The sequence below is a fragment of the Octodon degus genome, unplaced genomic scaffold (assembly GCF_000260255.1).
Source record: "Octodon degus isolate 3935 unplaced genomic scaffold, OctDeg1.0 scaffold00145, whole genome shotgun sequence".
Taxonomy (NCBI): Eukaryota; Metazoa; Chordata; class Mammalia; order Rodentia; family Octodontidae; genus Octodon; species Octodon degus.
The window spans coordinates 1,755,984-1,767,020 of NW_004524721.1; positions in this window are offsets into that span (position 1 = coordinate 1,755,984).

Genomic DNA, 11,037 nt, shown 5'->3' on the forward strand with positions numbered 1-11,037 from the left:
CATATTATGTAGGGACTTAAAGTTCAACATATCAATACTTGATGAAAAATACCTTTTCCTTATTATGCCTTAGATGTTTGAAATGCAGTGAGACAGTGAGGTTAAGCTTGATAGCCTAAATTGTTTGATATCAATAAGCTTGTCTTCTGGATGATTAACAACCTAAGTTTGCAGACCAAAATTAGAGAAAAAGGAGAGCTACAAGGAAAGCCATTATTTGGCCCTAGACTTCTAAGGTCAATTAAGACTCAGGACATACGAGAACTTGTACTGTAACGTCACGTACCTTGGTAGTGTCCCAAATTTTCTTATCAACAAGAATGTGGGGCCAAAGTGGAAAGTGATCAATGATGTAGAGTGTGCCTAAGGAGAGTCACATGAGGAGAAGACACTCTCTCATTCTTTCACAGAGAGCACATTGGCCAAGCAATGGCCGTGATTCATCCACATGGCTGCACTCACAATAGTTCTACAATCTGAGGTACAGGATCTCAGGATAAATCCTGAGGGCATTTCACTGACCTTCTCAGTCCAAAAAGCTACAACTCTTTTTGCATAGGTCCTGCTTTACCTTGATCTTAACCATCCAGTAGAAAAGTATGAAGATGAAATATAGGAAATAATGCCATGCTGTTATATTGAGCTGTGGGGGACTCAGGTCAATAATTTCTGACATTGCCAGCTAAACAGAAGACCCAATGCTATTATGGGCTACTGGGCTCTTTTAGAAATTTAGCTGAGTTTACACACCTATAATATTCAATAACGGAACTTAGAAAAAATGTCAAGCCATACAGTTGTATGTAGAAGATGGGCAAGGAAAAGATTCTGAGAATTTCCAGAAGATTTTTGAATCTAGCAGTTAATCGGAAAAATTCTCAACCTCACTAACTATATGTACTGATACCTGTGAACTAAGCAACTGCACTGCAGATGAGAATCTGTAATAGTAGTTTCATCTTTGGAATGCCTGTCATTCTGGTCTTCTGAATACGGGCTGCTTGTCATGACATGCCGGTTGCTGCTATGCTGTCTCTCGGGTAGATGGTTGTTCAAAACAAAAGGGTGGTGAATGAAAGCAAGAGACAGGAAAAGGAATATTTTGGGACTGTCCTGCTTCAAGGTTGAATATGGTTAGTTTTTTGGACTTATGTGTAAACATAAGAAGTATGTAATTCTTTATGCCTATTTTGAAAATATATTCTAATTTTTAAATTTTTTATCATATCCTGTAGGGACTTAAAATTCAACATATCAGTACTTGCGGAAAAATTCCTGTTCCACGTTATGCCTAAGATGTTTGATATTCAGACAGATAGGTTAAGCTTAACAACCTAAGTTATATGGGAATAACAATAAGCTTGTCTTCTGGATGATTAACAACCTAAGTTTGCAGTCCAAATCAGAGAAAACGGAAGGCTGTGAGGAAAGCCAACATTTTGGCCCTAACCTTCCAAAGTCAATTAAGACTCAGGACATATAAGGACTTGTACTGTTACATCATATAACTCGATAGTGTCCCAAATTTTCTGATCAAGGAGATTATGGGGCCAAAGAGGAAAGTGATCAATGATGTAGAGTGTGCCTAAGGAGAGTCACATGGAGAGAATACATTCTCTCAGGCTTTCACAGAGAGAACATTGGCCAAGCAATGACCGTGACTCAGCCACATGGCTAACACTGACAAAGGTTCTACAATCTGAGGTACTGGATCTCAGGATAAATCCTGAGGGGATTTCACTGACCTTATCAGACCCAAAAGCTACTAGTCTTGTTGCATAGCTCCTGCTTTATCTTGGTCTTAAATATCCAGCAGAAAAGTATAAAAATTAAACATAAGAAGTAAAGCCATGCTATTATGTAGAGCTACAGGTGTCTCAGACCTACAATTTCTGACATTGCCAGTGAATTAGAAGACCCAAAACTATTATGGGCTACTGGACTCTTTTAGAATATTTTGCTGTGTTTACATATCTATAATATTCAAATAATATAACTTAACAAAATAAGGGGATACAGTTAGATGTCCATTTTGTATCTGTGTATTCAAAGTGGTTAGGATAGACATATAGTTACATTCTCTTAATGAATAGAGGGATTTTTTCTAATGGTGTTTGTAAGTAGAATATCAAGTCGGCATCTTGTACAGCAATTAACCACTAGGAAGAATGTATGCAATGTGTTAATTACTGAAACTGTCCTCCCAATTTGATTTGAAACTGTCTCATTGCTAATAGTTTATCAATAAAATTATGGGGAAAAATAAAATAAAATTAAAGCTTTTCCAAAAAGTTAAAAAAAAATTGGTAGGGCAGTTTCAATAATTGACACATTGCATACATTCTTCCTAGTGGTTATTTGTTGTAGAAGATGCGGACATGATACCTATTTACAAACACTATTAGAACAAATCCCTCTATTCATTGAATTAAGAGAATGTAGCTATATATCTATCTAACCATTTTGAATACACAGATACAAAATAATCATTCATCTGTATCCCCTTTTTCAAACTACATTTTAAAACAGAACTGATTTTTAGAGGATAATATTTATTGTGTTAAAATAATTCCTGCCATGTAATCTTTTTGTACTAGTGAAAATTCTTCTTATGATAGAAAAATAAACTTAAATAAGTAATGAAGTTTTATTAAGCATTATTTTGTCACTCTAAATTTAGGCAAGAGGATGAATTAAGAGTGTGTAATGTCATACTAAAAGACATTGAAATCAGATTTTGATTTCACACTTTTAATAAATAAAAAAGGAATGTATATTTTGGCCTAACATACTAAAGAAAATGATTATGTTTACCTCAAATTCATATACAAAATGCCAGTCTCTAAGTTGATTGCATGAGAAGGAAATTGGGAGATGCTATAGCATGAAGATGGATTCTTTATGAGTGAGGTCAGTGCCTTTGCAAGAGAACACTGACTAGTGTGTCCGATTCATTTCATCTGAGATTATAGTCCTGAAGTCCATCCGTTTACCTTAAAATGCCTCAAAGTTATCCTCCTTTGTGATACAGTAGTACTCTATTGCACACAAACATCATCAGGCACACAAGCTTAAGTATTACAGTGTTTCTCTTGTGTGAGAAATTCAAGGGAAATAAGGAGCAAAATTCAAGACAGGCATAAGGAAGTAGCAGAACTTTTTCAGATAGGAGGGGAAATAAGAGATAAAGGATGGAGGAGGAAAAGAAAGAAACCATTTTTTAGAGAATAAAAAAGTAAGAAATATTAGAAACAATACAGAATTTTGCTAAACAAAATGATAGGAAATCAACAGTTGTCATATTACATATTGTTGTCTTCCAATTAGTTATTCAGATAACCACATATAAGCATGCAAAACAGATCATAAATAATTAAATAAATGATAAAAAGAGGAAAAAGATTAAGCATTAACTGTTCATTTAAATAGACCAGTAGAAATCAGCAATACAACCAACTAAGCTATCCTGTGTATATACACATATATTTTTCAGGAAGGGGAATTTTTTTAAAGATAAGAATTAAATAAAATATAAGGCTTTGCAAATGGGAAAAGGAGGAAGTCTTGGAAAGGCAAGGAGAGTGGGACAACAAGGGGGCCTTAAGATGTGTTATGTAAATGTACAAATCCCCACAGTGAATATATACATGTATGAATTCCCCACTGTGGATTTTTCACAATGGGTTTGCAGTGAGAGCACAGGTGTACTGAAAACCACCACTGAGTCAAAGCCAACATGGGAAAGGAAAAGACTCACATTAATATCATCCTCATATGACACATGGACTCTGGCAAGTCCAGCATCACTGGCCATTTGATCTACAAATGTGGTGGCATCGACAAAAGAACCACTGAAAATTTTGAGAAGGAGACTGCTGAGATGGAGAACGGCTCCTTCAAGTACACATGGGTCTTGGACAAGCTGAAAGCTGAGCATGAGCATGGTATCACCATTGACATCTCCCTGTGAAAATCTGAGACCAGCAAGTGTTATGTGACCATCATTGATGACCCTGGACACAGAGACATTCATCAAAAACATAATTATAGGCAAATCTCAGGCTAACTATGCTATCCTGATTGTTGTTGCTGGTGTTGGTGAATTCTAAGCTGATATTTCCAAGAATGGGCTGACCTGTGAGCATGCCTTTCTGGCTTACACACTGGGTTTGAAACAACTAATTGTTGGTGTTAACAAAATGGATTCCATGTAGTTACCCTACAGCCAGAAGAGATATGAGGAAATTGTTAAGAAAGTTAGCACCTACATTCAGAAAATCATCTACAACCTCCAGGGCATGCTAAGACAGCAATTGAGACTGGGCATGGTGGCATGCACCTGTAATCCCAGCTCTTGGGATGCTTTAAACAGGCAGATCCCTAGGAGTCCAATCTAGTAATGAGACCCTGAACACCCTGTAGACCAATGCCTAAAATATAAAAAAAAGTTTATTTTTCTGTATCATTGTCTTCTTTTTTCATTCATTTTATAAATTGCTGTATAATTTTTACAATCTTACTACATGTTCTTTGAAAATAATGTTACAAAATGGATTGTATACATATTTTTAGAAATTTTTCTCATCGGTAAAAATTGGTACCAGAAAACAAACTCAGGACCTTGTGCTTGCCATGTAGGTTGTGTTGCTTCATTGGGGAAATTTGATAAGTCATAATTGAAGGGTTTTTTTTGAAGGACTCATACTATGTTAGGTAAAACTTAATACATTTGTTAAAAGTTAATTTGTTTTCTTCTATGAATCTTGAAATACCACATTTTCTCAAAAATTATAATTTTAAGTAAATTAAATGTTCATTTTTCAACTTTTTATGCTTATTCTAATTCAAATATTTTATGTAAATATTGTGACTCAGAAAATTAGTCTTGCTAAATAAAGTTACCAAACAAATTATCCTATAATAGTTGGATTATTTTGACCTATCTTCCCATTCAATTATTTAAATGTTCTTCAAATTCTATGGCTACACAATTAATGGTTTTCATATATATTATTACATTTTCCCATTTAGCAATAAATACACATTTCTACTTCAAGTGTTTGTTTCATTTTGTTTTGAGATGTGTTTGCTCAGACTCATCTGAAATTCATAAAACTGACTCAACCTTCCAATTACAAGAATATGTCACTATACTGAGTTTTGTTTTTCAAAAATAAATATGTATTCCCACTTAAACTATGAGAAGTTGTTGTATATAAAGAATACAGAATAATTTTCTCTAAAGGTTGCAAGTGCACTTAATAGATATTACTTATGCATTATTTATTAGTAATAAGTCAGAATGTCTTCACCTATCATTTTGTTATCATTATTATTATTTTAATTTATGTCTTTAGTACAGGGTCAACACACAGCTTGGACTCATAGTGATTCTCCTATTTTCAGCCTCCCCAGTGCTTGGATCTTATGCATGTGCCACCACACTCTGTCTTGGTGGCCAGATTAGCGTGCCCAGGAGCAGGGCTGGTGCAGTGTGGTGTCAAGGATGGAACTCAGTCCTGAGCTTACCTAAGCAGGCATTTAGTCATGGTGCTTAGACTGTTCAGAAACCCAGAGGCTTGCATGCCTTGATTGTTCCTGTTCACAGACACCAGAGATCACCAAGGAAATGTTTGCCTCCCAAAATCTCCAAGGAGGAAAAGCAGATCTTCACAAAAAAATCAAATCTGACACTGAATACTGACACCTCCATGCTTTTAAATATCTTAAAGCCCATGTGATATAATGAGATAAACACTTCTGAAGTCATTTTGTTGCATAAGCTTTTTGAATAAAGAAAAGGAAATCTCACACTTAAAAAATGCTAAAATACTGGACTTGACCTGTGCCTATCTTCAAACTTCTACCAAAACTAGATTGTCTTGTAACATAAGTAGTATGAATTTATGAGGATATCATTAACAATTGTCATCTGTGATGATTTTATGTTTTCACAGGCTCAGAATTATTAATCCATTTTATGCACATGTACAGCATTCAGTCTAGGCAATATATACTATCAAATCTCAGTTCTCTCCAAGGAGCTTTCAGGACAGCAAGGAAGTTATATTTGATATTTTGAAAATAAAAACATTCCTTGAGCATTTCATCATTCTACAAACTATTTATAGTTGACTTTGAAGAATGTCTGTTTTGAGGATATCTATAGATAGATAGATAGATAGATAGATAGATAGATAGATAGATATCCATACACAAAGGCCAATATACATGGATTGCTTCTGTTATATAGCATTGTCCCCATGTGATGCTACATTGGTGGCTATTTTTCAATTTTTCTTTTTTATTAGTTCATGGTTGTAGTACATAATGATTACATTCCACGTAGTGACTGGTATATGCTGGTTGGTGGTTGGTTTGTTTGCATGCTTGCTTGCTTGCTTGCTTTGTTGTTTGTGACTGGCTCAGCCCACTCTGGGGGCAGGGCTGGCATGGATTGAGATGCCCAGGATCAAAATGTAGTCCTTGTGTGCTTGCCTAAGCAGGCACTTTAGACTGCTGAACTATCTCACCAGCCCAGTACATGCTGTTTGGTTAGCCTCATATCAGGTTCATTGGTAAACATCTGAATAGAGTACAAGTATATTCATATGAACACATATACAAAAATATAAATTGCTTTCTGGATTTTTTAAAAATGCAAACAAAACCTTTGTTGGCAGCCATAGATGTAACAGTTCATATGAAAATAAAATATGCTTTTATGCCTGGCTTTAACTTATTGTGTAAAACGACTCAAAATTGGAACCACTCATTTCATAGTTCTTTCAAAGTAAGATGACATATCAAAAAAAGCAAGAAAGGAAAGAAACAAGGAAGAAAAGAAGGAAGGAATGAAAAGGGATGAAGAAAGGAGGAAAGAGACACAGAAGTTATACAAGCAAGAGTTACTTCTTTTAAGCTTGCTTTAGTTTTTGTTTTATTTTTTTACCTGCTTTATGTTAGATCCTTGTCTATTTTACAAGGTTTGGATATATGAAAAGTTAGCCATGGGCTTTTATACCAAAGATTAACTCTAAACTCATTAGGAGAGGAGGTTACATATCTACAAGATAACAAGTAAACCAGGTAAATATAGACTCCAACACTTGGATTCTAAGAGTGGTTTCTCCTTTAAATGCTGATTACTTCATATAAAAAAAATCATTCATTCCACCTGCATTTGTTTCCTAAGATCACCACCAAAAATGATCACAAATGAATGCCTTAAAACAATATAAATGTGTTCATTTCCTGTTTTAATTCTGTAGCCAAAGTGTTGAAAGTTTCTGTACCTGGATTTTATCTCTAAAAGAAGATCTATTCTCCAACTCTGTCCTAGCCTTTGCTCGTTTATGATAATCCTTCCCATTCCTTGGCTTGTGGATGCAGCATTACGATCTCTGCATTTGTCTTTAGATAGTCTGCTCCACATTTCTGTCTCTTTTGATTTTTTTTAAGAATATCAGTTCTATTGGATTATGAGTCCATGCTCCTCCAGAATGACCTTGTTCTAGCTTGATGATGTCTACAATGACACACCTCCAAATAGAGTCACATTCACAGGTACCAGTAACTAGAATGTCAACTTAACTCTTCAGAGATGCAATTCAATGCAACATGTCAGGACAACACATTTTGAAAATATATGTTATGAACATCCATTGAAACTGAGATAAGATAACTGAGACAAGAGTACAGCAGGCAAACCATCTAAGATGAAAAGTATTCACTGGTCAGCCATGGAGGCAGATGTAGTGAACAGTATGTAGAGGTACCCTATCAAACACAAGCCACTGGACTTTCAATCATTCAAAGACAAAGCTTTAAGTAGCATGCTAACAAACAAAAGTCACCTTGTTTTGTTTATTCTTTATTTCAACTGTAGAATTTATGAGATTAGTTCTTCAGGTAATGCAGATAAGAACATGATAAATAGCCTGAGATATTTCAATAACCTTCCTATAGATGTTTATGCACATGGAATTATGAATGAATAATTTAGGATGCCACTTAAAACGTGAAAACAATGATATTGAAGAATCAATTTCTCTTTGTTCAGGGAAGACACAGTAAGCTGGTAGCAGGTTATCTCAGATAAATTAATCACTAATCTCATTCAAAATCCAGCTGTGAAGCAGCTTGGAAAACCTTTGTTGACAGTAGTCATTAAATGTCAAAGGAAAATTATTTTAGTTAACCAGCTGTTATTCACGTGTATTTCAAGGGAAAGCAGTTTTCATTTCCTTTCGTGATGATGGTATCTCTAATGACAGGTAAGTATTTCAGTTCCATTCAGACTCTTCTTTTCTTATCAATTTTGCAAAGATAACTGGCCCAAATACTTCAAAGGTGACCTCATATTTTAGAAGCAATATTTTAATTTAGTAATTTCCTATCAGAGTCTGGGTGTGGTAGCCTGCACCTTTAATCCCAGTGATGGGTAGGCTGAAAACAGGAAGAACACATGAGTCCAAGCTGTGTAGTGAAACCCTGCACAAAATTAAAAATAACAACAACAACAACAACAATAATAATAATAATGAATTTCCTATCAGATAAAAAGAAACATTGAAGAAATTAGTATATCTTAAAGCAAGGATAATTAGTGGTATTTTCCAAAGTTAACTATATCTTGTTGGATAGTATTTCAATTTTCATTGATAGCCACCTCTTTCCTCTATTGTCTCATCTAATTTCTGAAAGAAAAATGTGCAGTAATCTACCATATTGCTACTATAATATTTGAATACTAAAAGGTAGGCAGAGTTTGCTGACCTTGGGTCAGATGTCAAGGCTAACTCAAAATCATTGTGGCTGTATATAGCAACAATGAATGTTCAGTAGAACCATGCAGGTATCTGGACTGACACACTAGGTCAGAAAACATCAGTGTTTTTTGCCTTTCAAGAATATCTTAAAAGATTTATTCAATAGCTAAACTTTTGGGGTAGAATAGAGATTTCTATTTACTGTATTCATGCAGAGTACAAGTTAAATGTTTTGAAAATGTTAGATTCTGTCTTTTCTGCATGATGGTAGGAATAGGAGACCTATTGAAGTAAGGAATTTAAAAATACATTTCACCTGGTATATGTGATAAACGACAGTAACATTATTTTGGCATGACAGTTTTTGCTTTCTGGGCTATAGTAAGTAAAAACATTTTTCCAATAAATTTAGGAAGAAAATGTAGAATAAGGAAAGAAAACATTTGTATACATGAAAAGAAAATAATTATAATTTATTATTAGATTTACAAATACCCTAATTATAATGGAGTAACTACACTATAATTGGAGAAAAATAATTGCATTAAGCCAGAATACTATATAAGGAAATGTATTAACATGTTAATACATTTCCTTATATAGTATTTGCATAATCGTTTAGAATGATTATGCAAAGGGAAGTGTAACCATTTTCACTCTCTTTGTCATGAAACAAAGAGAATGTAGTCATTTCGCTGAGATTCTGCCCCATTAGAGGGAAAGAGAGAGGGAGGGTTTTCCTACTTAGTTGCAGGGAAACCATGATTCATATCTTCTTGAGGAACATGCAGATGATGAGTGAGAATTCCAGAGAGTTATTCCCTTGAGACTTTTAAAGATTTACCTCAACCCCAAAATCCTTGAAAGTAGAGCAAGCTATTTAAAGGAATCTTTCAACAGAAGCCTGAGCATTTGACACAAGCATACTATACTGGAGGCCAAATCACACTGAATACTAAGGCGAGGAGAGAGCAGCCATGCAGCAGAACTTCAGGAAATGATCCTCTAATTCCTAAAATCATGTGTGTGTCCCACAGGTTAGTCTAATGCTCACAGAGAGGCAGGACTCAGGAGAAGCCAATATAGCAATGCTAGAGTCCTATTTTCTCCTCATCTCATTGTGACTACCTCTTCACTTTCTACTCTTGAACTTTTGCAAGTACAGAAGAGTTTCTATGAGAGTGAAATTGGGCTTTGGGGTGAGCTGGAGTATAGGCTATCTGGTAGCAGACACCAAACATGTGAGATAGATAGATAGATAGATAGATAGATAGATAGATAGATAGACAGACACGGAGATGGAGATGGAGACGGAGACGGAGACGGAGACGGAGACGGAGACAGAGACAGAGACAGAGATAGAGATATAAGCCCAGGCCCAGTGAGTGTATGGAAGAGCTTCCTGCTACCCTGCACCGGCGTGGCCTACTGGTCCCAGCCCAAGCACAGAATGGGTGAGACCTTCTGCCACCACCTGGGGACACCACAAAACACTCCACAGCAACTCCCCAACCCCGCCCACCGAGTAGGAATTTCTGCCGCATTCTGGAAACCCCCAGATCCAGTTTTAGCCCAGTCCCAGTGAGTGTGTGGGAGAGCTTCTGGCTAGCATCGGGACCTACTGGTCACAGCCCAGGTACAGCGTAAGTGACACCCTCTCTCACCCTCTTGGGACACACCCCCATTACTCCCTAGTACCCCCCCCCACCATGCCCGCCCACAGAGTAGGAATTTCTGACGCATTCCAGGAAACCCTAGATCCAGTCCTAGTCCAGGGCCTATGAGTGTGTGGGAGAGCTGCCTCTCCTCCTACTCCATCTTGTCCCCTGCAGACTCAGATCAGGCCTGGCATAGAGGCCTAGGGTGAAACTCTGCAGCTGCAATCCCTACAGAGAGTGTAGGGGACAGAACCACCCAGCTAGTCCAGAAGAAGAACATCTTGTCAGAGAAGCACAACAGGTTTACCCCAGGGGCAGCAACAGGAAAGACCTGAGCACTGCAGCCAGACCCAAGCCAAGCATAGCTGCATGAATCCAAACTTTGTAAATCTGCACCTGAACTTCAGTATGTGCTAAGGTTATAACTGCAACAAAGGTCAGAAGACAGTGCTACAGAAAATGACGAGAAGGAACAAAATGCAATCTCAGAACCCAAGCCCACCTATAAAAAGTGCAGAGGACACTAACAGAACAAATTGCTAATCGCACAGCTGAAAGCAATGAATCAATAGCTTCTGGAAAAAAACAAAACAAACAAACAAAAAAAA